The following is an 8091-nucleotide window of genomic DNA, read 5'->3' as shown; positions in this document are numbered from 1 at the left end:
GTATGTTGTGTGCGTGCATGCGAATGACAGTGTGTTTATGTGAGCGTGTGTATGTGTGTGTATTTATAAAGGTGTGTGAGTGAAAGTGAAGGTCAAAGGATGTGTGAAATTGATGGAGCTTAGATTTCACCTATAAAATGTATGCATTATTATATGACAAAAAGCTGCAGACGTGAGTTTTATAATGGCACGCAGATTGTGGAAAAGCAAGTTTGAAAACATAGGGCTTCAGTTTGGAGTTGCTTTTATGTGAAAACATGCTTAATTAGTTGCACAGCCATGCTTATATGTGATTAATCCATATGTAATCTCACTATAGAATGCACATTAATTTAGAAAATGTATTTGTACTTTTAAAATGGCATCATGTATTTTTGCAAGAGTAGAAATGTGCTGAATTGTGTTTCACAGTGTAGAAAACCACGTGATTTTAGTTTGCTTTAGTGGACTAAACTGAAACAGTTTGGAATGTGCTACTTTTTCCCTAGCAACTTTCAATGAACGGGCTCTGAGCTTCCTCCGACCTTCAAAATGTTGCATATTTTTGTAGCCTGTTTAAAGTGGAGAGAAGAACACACTTTTTTTTCATAAATCCCAAGACTGAAATTTGAACAGGAACAAGCTTGATTATTGACGTATCCAGTCAGCCCATGGGGAGATGATGGGGAGATGATATGTCTTGAAGTTCTGATTGGACCAGCTATTAGGACTGAGCACATGAACTTTTCCTTGAAATATAGCTTACAAGTGGGAGGAGTGCCTCCTTTTTGCCTTGCTATTTGCCTCTCTCCAGGCCCAGTTTCTGTGCTGGACACAGAGACAAGGAGGGGCTGCATTCTGTGGGGGCTATGGTGCAGCTTGAGACAGAGACACAGACTAGCACAGCGAAGCAGAGGGAAAGAGAATGAAAGGATCAGAACAGATTTAGATTTTAGGTGCTAAACTGCATTTATTTCTCTTTATGGGATATTTTTGCCATTATTAATTATTGATTAACCTTGTAAGACTTACTCTTTTTCTTAGAAACTCTTTAAGAGTTTTGACTGACAATTTGCGCCACATTTCCCTTCCTATATGTGATGCTTATATGCAGACTGTAATATGTTCTGTATTAATGCTATTTTTCCTATTTTTCAATTCTGTAACCTGAATGATATTTGACTAATGAATAAAGAGTCAGAGAACCTTAACTTTTGACTTAAATAAAACCCTTTAAAATAACTCACCACTCTCATTATTGCCTCTAATATTGTTTGCATTTAATTTTTATATATATGTAAAGTCTCCTGTTTGGTGAAACACGGTCATCAAAAGATCCATAATTTTTAACCCTTTTCAGCGGTAAACCATAAGTGATGTGGTTTTGAATAGGGAAATTACCAGGTAATTACCGCTGGATCAGTTTTTGGCAGCAGAGTTAAGGTTAGTGCCATCACCAAAAGGAGCATAGTTAGCTTAATGCCTAGCGCTAGAAAATAATTGCCCAAGTTAGATAAAGTCCTGATTCCTGTGCTCAGAACCTGAAGACTGCAAAAGCAGTACTGGAAAGGTGATACAAGAAGGAGATTGCTGGAGTGGTGTGAGTATTAATAGGGTTGTGAAATGTTAATGTGCCTGCAGGTATGTTTTTGTGGTATTGAAAAATAGTAAGGGTTTTGACTGTGGATGAAAGTTTGCTCATTTTGAATTGATGTTTTTTATTTTTTTTTATTGATTGAATTGGTAATTTCATAGGACAGATTTATTGATTATTGATTTATGTACTAACATTCTATGTTGAGTCGCGTCGAGTTATATGTTGTTTGCACGGCTTCTGGGATGTAGGAAGTCGGAAGTTTGTAACGGTTCCGTAGTAGAGCAGAGGTAAGCGCTGCTCTTGGGAAAGACGGAATTGTTGTTGCCCTGTAGGTACACAGGGAAAACGTGTAACGATTGAAGTTGCACGACGCATTGTCTGGGTTCGATTCGGTGACATCGTCGTGTGTTGCCATTAGACACATTTTCTGTGTGAGAGAAGTGTGTATGAAAGCGAAGGTTACCTGTGAAATTCTGGTCTTAGGTACCAGGGATCCAACTGGCATTCCGATAACGCTTATCACTGGAAAGGTAATAGGTACTCTCTGAGCTCGTTAGAAGGACAAAGCAGAGGTAAGCGTTGCTTTGTTAACGTATGTCATAATTCTGTAGTGGGACAGACTGTTCGCTGTTCTCGGGAAAGACAGGATTCTGTGTGAATGTACTACTTTTTCTTGTGTGAAAGTGAGTGAATGAAAAGGCATTCGGGTTAATTGTGAAACTCTAGTTTTATTTCTCAGGAGCATTGGGTCTCCAACTATGTGTCTTAACTCTGGAGAAACGGTTAGCTAATGCTTGTTAGAAGTGTAAGGTAGAGGGATGTGCTACTTTATCAACGGAAGTAACGATTCTGTAGTAGGGCAGAGGTAAGCGCTGCTCTCGGGAAAGACGGAATTCTTGTGAAAAAGGTCATTAACTATACTTTGCTTAGCGAAACAGATAATGGTGGCGTTTTTATGTCGTTACTAACATATTTTGAGTAAAGGAGAACGTAAGAAAAAGATTGCCTTAAGATTTTGTAAAGGGAGGGCTAGTAGCAGGAGGAAAACTGACGTCCCAAAGGGCCACCCTGGCACTGGACGATACAGTGGGTGTGAAGTGAGCCCTGTTTAAAAAGAAGGGGTCTGTAGCAGGAGTTAAATAGACTGAAACTGTCAATTGTGGCAGGATTGGAGAAAATAAATTGCATTAAAATATTGCAGAAATGGAATTGTTTAAAGGTTTAAAGAAGCTGTTTGGAGGTAAAGTGAAAAATTCGTTTTTTGTTGGTGACGCTCCTGAAGGAACACCTGTGCATTTTATGTCTACAAATTTGGGACAAAATTAATGTATGTGGGTTCAACAATGGTGCAAGATTACTGAAAAAGAGGGTCCTTTGAGGTTTCCAAAAGTTGGTACTTTTTAATTGCAAGTTATTGACAAATTAAGGGAAGTGTTATGTGAAAGAAAGACACCATCTAGAGCTGCACAATTTGAGGCCTTAAGCATGTGGGAAAAAGCAAGAGACAAAGCAAGTGAGGATAAAAAAGTAAAGCACCAGATGCAGGAGAAAGGAATTAATGATGATAAAAAGCTTCAAATGAATAATGATTCAGGGGATGAAATAATGGATGCATTGTTAACTGAGTGTCTGCCACTTTATGTGGTTCCCATTAAAAATACTGAAAATAGTATACCAGTAAGTACTACAGTGGCTACTGCTTCTGTTGAAAAGAGAGAAATACAGAATGAGAGAAATGTGCAGACATTTCAGATTGACCCACTACCTGTTGATTCAGCACTGACAGTGATACCTCCAGGTGTTACTGCTTTAAATGTGACTGATTCAGTGAAAAATCTACAAGCTGCAGATGTACAAACAGTGCCTAGACAAATTATGACTGTCCCATTCAATATGGGCCCTACTCAAAAGGTTCAAAGAGTTGTAGAAGGAGTAAATATGTCAGGGTTTATTCCAGAAACTCAGAATGCACAGATTATTGAACAGAAACTACCCCAGACAGTCCAAGCATTGAAATATGGGGAAAAATGGTGTTTACAGCACCCACAGCCCAGGATAAAATGAATATATTTGAAGATGGGATTTTTCAAACCTGCTTTGTGGAAGCAGCAGTAATTAAAAATATAGAAAGCATGGGGGAACAAATTAACCCAGACCCAGAAAAAGAGAAACAGCTTAGTGTTTTAAATTCAACATTTGAGCATGAAGAAATTAACAGTCCTTGCTATTTAAATCATGAAAATATGAACCAGTGTCAGCAAAAAGAATTAACTTCCCTGAGTAAGGAAACAAATACATGTGCAGTAACTACACATGGTAGACTGACCGATTTGGCTAAAAAATATGAAATAAATGTTTCAGGAAGTTTCCCATTTCAGAAAAGTTTCAGGGTACATGTGGATGATGAGGCAAATGAGACAATGTGTTCTTCAGAAATGCAATTGCACATTGCAGAAACGAAATATATTTTTAAATGCAATGGGTTTGAGAAATTAGGAGACAAGTGCACAAGAAAACATGAGAAGAAGAAGAAACCACCAGACCTAGCAAGGAAACTGGATAAGAAAAAGAAACCACCAGATTTAGTTGGGGAAAATAATAAGCAGAATGAGGGAGAAGCTTTTGCTTGCTCATTAAGAAAAATGGTTGGAGAAGTGCATGTTCATGTGATACGGAACAAAGGTGAACTTGCAGAATTTCTGAACACATTCCCGAAATTGAGAGACAAACTTATGCTGTGGTACCCACAAGTTGATGGATTTATCGAAATTTTAAAGGAGTTGTGTATTAATTTGGAAATGATTTTTGACACTGCCATGCAAACTGAATTATGGTTTGAATCTAAAGTTGCGGTGCAAAGGCCAGGTGAGGAGACAGTGAAAAATGTTTGGATGAATGCACCATCATTTTCTCTTGTTGTTGAGAAAAATGAAGCAGTGATTACTTTTCTGAAGGGCAGAGTGCCAGCAAAATATGTTAATTGGGTACAGATTAAAAGAACAAAACAGGAGCTAAAATTGGTTTATGAGTTTTGTGAAAGTTTGTGTTTAACGTTTCAGCAAAACAGTGGTATAGTATGTCCTGACGCCACTAGCATAAGATTTATTATGACTCAGTTGGTTATTGGTTTAATATTTTCTGACCAGATCAGTGTGCACATACAGCAAAAGCTGATAGCGTGGCACCTGAAGGATGAAGGTTACTTACAGAAAAGTTTTCAGAATAAGCTGTTTGCAGAGAATACAATTGTGGTACAGGGTGATGTTTCACAAGCAGTGGTAAAAAGTGCTCAAGGAAGATTGGTGTTCCACAGGATGGAAATAAAGGTGTTTTGGTTTGTGCAAATTCAGGTATGGATATTGTACTGCTGGAAAAGGTGTCCTTTGCCATCTTTGTGACAGATTTGAGCACTGGAAGAAGACATTTAAATTTAAACATGATGCAGGAGTAGGAAATGTGCAAAAACAGAGAGAAATGCAGGTGCAAGAGGTGCCAGCTAATCAAATGCAAATGTCAGTTCAGAAACAGGTACCAATGGCAGGAATTTTTCAAGCCCAAATGGTCCCACAAAATATGGAAAATGCCAAAATTAATTTGAATAAGTTGTCCAAAGCAAATGTGAATAATTTCCAGAAACAAAGCCTGACAGAAAAACAATTGTTTTGCAAATTAAACGGCACAGATTACTATACACCAGATAATGTTAATTTTCAGATTCCTGATGAGGATGTACATTTTAAAATGGCCCAACAAGAGACAGCTGTAGCATTGTTTTCAGAAAAGACAGCTGAAAAATTACCTTCTGATTTGAAAGCAATAATAAACACAGAAATAAGAGAATTCACAGAGAAAGATGTCAGATTAATAAAATGTGCAGTGCATGTCTCATTCAAATTAGAATTAGATGACATGTATTCAAGAACAGCATCAGTTGCAGGAATTTTACCAATAAAAGGATTTTTGATGGAATTGATTGGAAGTTTACGTAACTTTCTGATCACAGGTTGCCAAGTTCATGTCACAGTGCCATTGCATGAAGCTAGTGAGGAGTACTGTCAGAAAGAGAATGAATGGATGGGACACATAATTGGAAAGGGAGGTAGAAAGGTGTCACCAGAGAGAGTGGAAATAATTTACCAGATGAATCCACCTCAAATTCAGAAAGAAGTCAGGAAGAGTTTTTGGGAATGGTTAGCTGCTGTAGTGAGTGGTTACTAAACCTTTCCCTAGTGGCTAAGCCTTTACTGAGGCTGACACACAAGGATGTGTCTGATCCGCTTCCATTGGACAACAATTGCACAAAAACATTCCTAGAGTTGAAAGTTAAAAGGTGTCGCGCCCCGGCACTAGGAATGCAAGTTTATTTAAAAGAAAATACACCAATGTGCAGTGAGAGGGAGGGCTGCGCTCTCTCAGTGCCTGTTCAAAAACATGAATTTGTTCAAAGGTCTGTGACGTATTTCCCAATGACCCTTGACCCCAACTTCACAGAAATGCCCAGCTGCCTTAATTTAGTAGCTGTGGTAGATGTTAGTCATAAAAAGAGTGAGTTTATAATAATGGCATTTCCAATTATTGTAATGGTTGCTTCCTTTGTGGAGTTGTTTTGGGAAAATACTGTGACCAAGAAATGTCTAAATTCAAATGTATTTAGCTTACTGCCAGCAAATGAAATTGTTTGTGATCAAACTGAACCTAAATGTTTAAATGTCATGAATTTCTGCCTGAAACCAAAGTTATACTTTAATGATGAACGTCTGATTCAGCCCAACCATTTTGTAGATAGACCATATTTGAAAGGTAACAATGACACATTAAGAGCAGCACATGCTGTGCTTCCTATATATTATGTTGTCAAAGTGTCATGGCTGTCAGCAGTTACCTCAGCCCAAAATTCGAGATTGATTGCCCTTACCATAACATGCAATATAATTTCTCAATTGAGAGTCACTGTTGTCCTGGGAAAGAGAAATGCTAATTCAGTTGCACAATATTGTATCCTGTTAGTCTCAAATGTGTTATTGCAAAAGCTGAGGCCCAGGTATAGATTGCCAGTTTCTCTGAAATCAGATCATAATGAGGTTTCAAAGATGATGAGTGCAAAACCACAGACTGGACAAGAAGTGGATTGTAGCTATCTGCCTGAAGTTTTAAGCATAATAAAGCAACACAAAGGCAGCACAGAGTTACACTTTGCAAAAGACTGTGTTTCAGCGTCACCAAAGTTGCTTGAGTATGTACAGGCAAATGCACTTGTGAAAACGACTAATGAAAAGACTAGCCATTGCCGTGAAGGTCTGACTGATGTGGAGCGTGCAGTTTCTCACCAGATTGCAGCTGCTACACAAGATCTACATAATGAATGGTGTCAAAACTTTGATCTGAGAGATGCTGTGAAATGGAAAGGCCTGTTCCAAATGATCCTGGCAAAGACTGTTGTGAAATGTGGTGGCCTTCCAAATTGGGTGCATGCCTCTCACACACGTATGGTCCTGTGTCCCCCTGATAAAACAGCTCCTCTTCAAGAACAAAAGCCAGCAGTGGTCAAAAGTCCACAGAAGAGGGTCAGTCAAGCTGTAAGGGAACACACAGAGTTTGAAGCAGCACTAGAAAAAACTGAGGTGGCACTGGAAAAGCAAAAAGTGGAAACTGACTCATAGCTGAAACATCTGAATCTGATCAAAGTGAAAATAAAAGTGAAAGGCTTGGATTGGAAAAGTGCACGGAATTGATGGTGCTCTGTCAACGTTTTTCAGCACCTGAGTGGTCAAAATGCATGGAAAAAGTAAAGGATGCCACACTGTTTGAGCCACCCTGAAGGCAAGCAGGTGACACGGAGCCAACATTTTATGAAACAAATACATGAGAACTGTCAAACTGTTCCAAGAAGCTACTTACAGAAATCTGCACAACAACATTTGATCTTGGCCATATATGATCTGCTTACAGACCAAATTTGTGTGGCCTTAGAAATAGAGGTGACATTGTTATATGCTTAGCTTTTGTAATAACCAGTGATAAAGAACATACTAATTTAGTAGGGTTCTCTGTGTACTAAAGATGAGTAGTAATATTTTAGGTAGAGAAAAACATATATTTGACTCAACTAATGATGTGTTGTTTTTTTTTAAACAAATGTAACATGTGAAATTTAGTGTGATAAATTTCGAAATCATTTAAGGTACAATGATTTGATATTTATCAAAAGGGTGAATTGATGGGGCTTAGATTTCACCTATAAAATGTATGCATTATTATATGACAAAAAGCTGCAGACATGAGTTTTATAATGGCACGCAGATTGTGGAAAAGCAAGATTGAAAACATAGGGCTTCAGTTTGGAGTTGCTTTTATGTTTAAACATGCTTAATTAGTTGAACAGCCTTGCTTATATGTGATTAATCCATATGTAATCTCACTTTAGAATGCACATTAATTTAGAAAATGTATTTGTACTTTTAAAATTGCATCATGTATTTTTGCAAGAGTAGAAATGTGCTGAATTGTGTTTCACA

Source organism: Triturus cristatus, chromosome 7 (genome assembly GCF_964204655.1).
Source record: "Triturus cristatus chromosome 7, aTriCri1.1, whole genome shotgun sequence".
Taxonomy (NCBI): Eukaryota; Metazoa; Chordata; class Amphibia; order Caudata; family Salamandridae; genus Triturus; species Triturus cristatus.
This window is presented reverse-complemented; position numbering follows the sequence as displayed.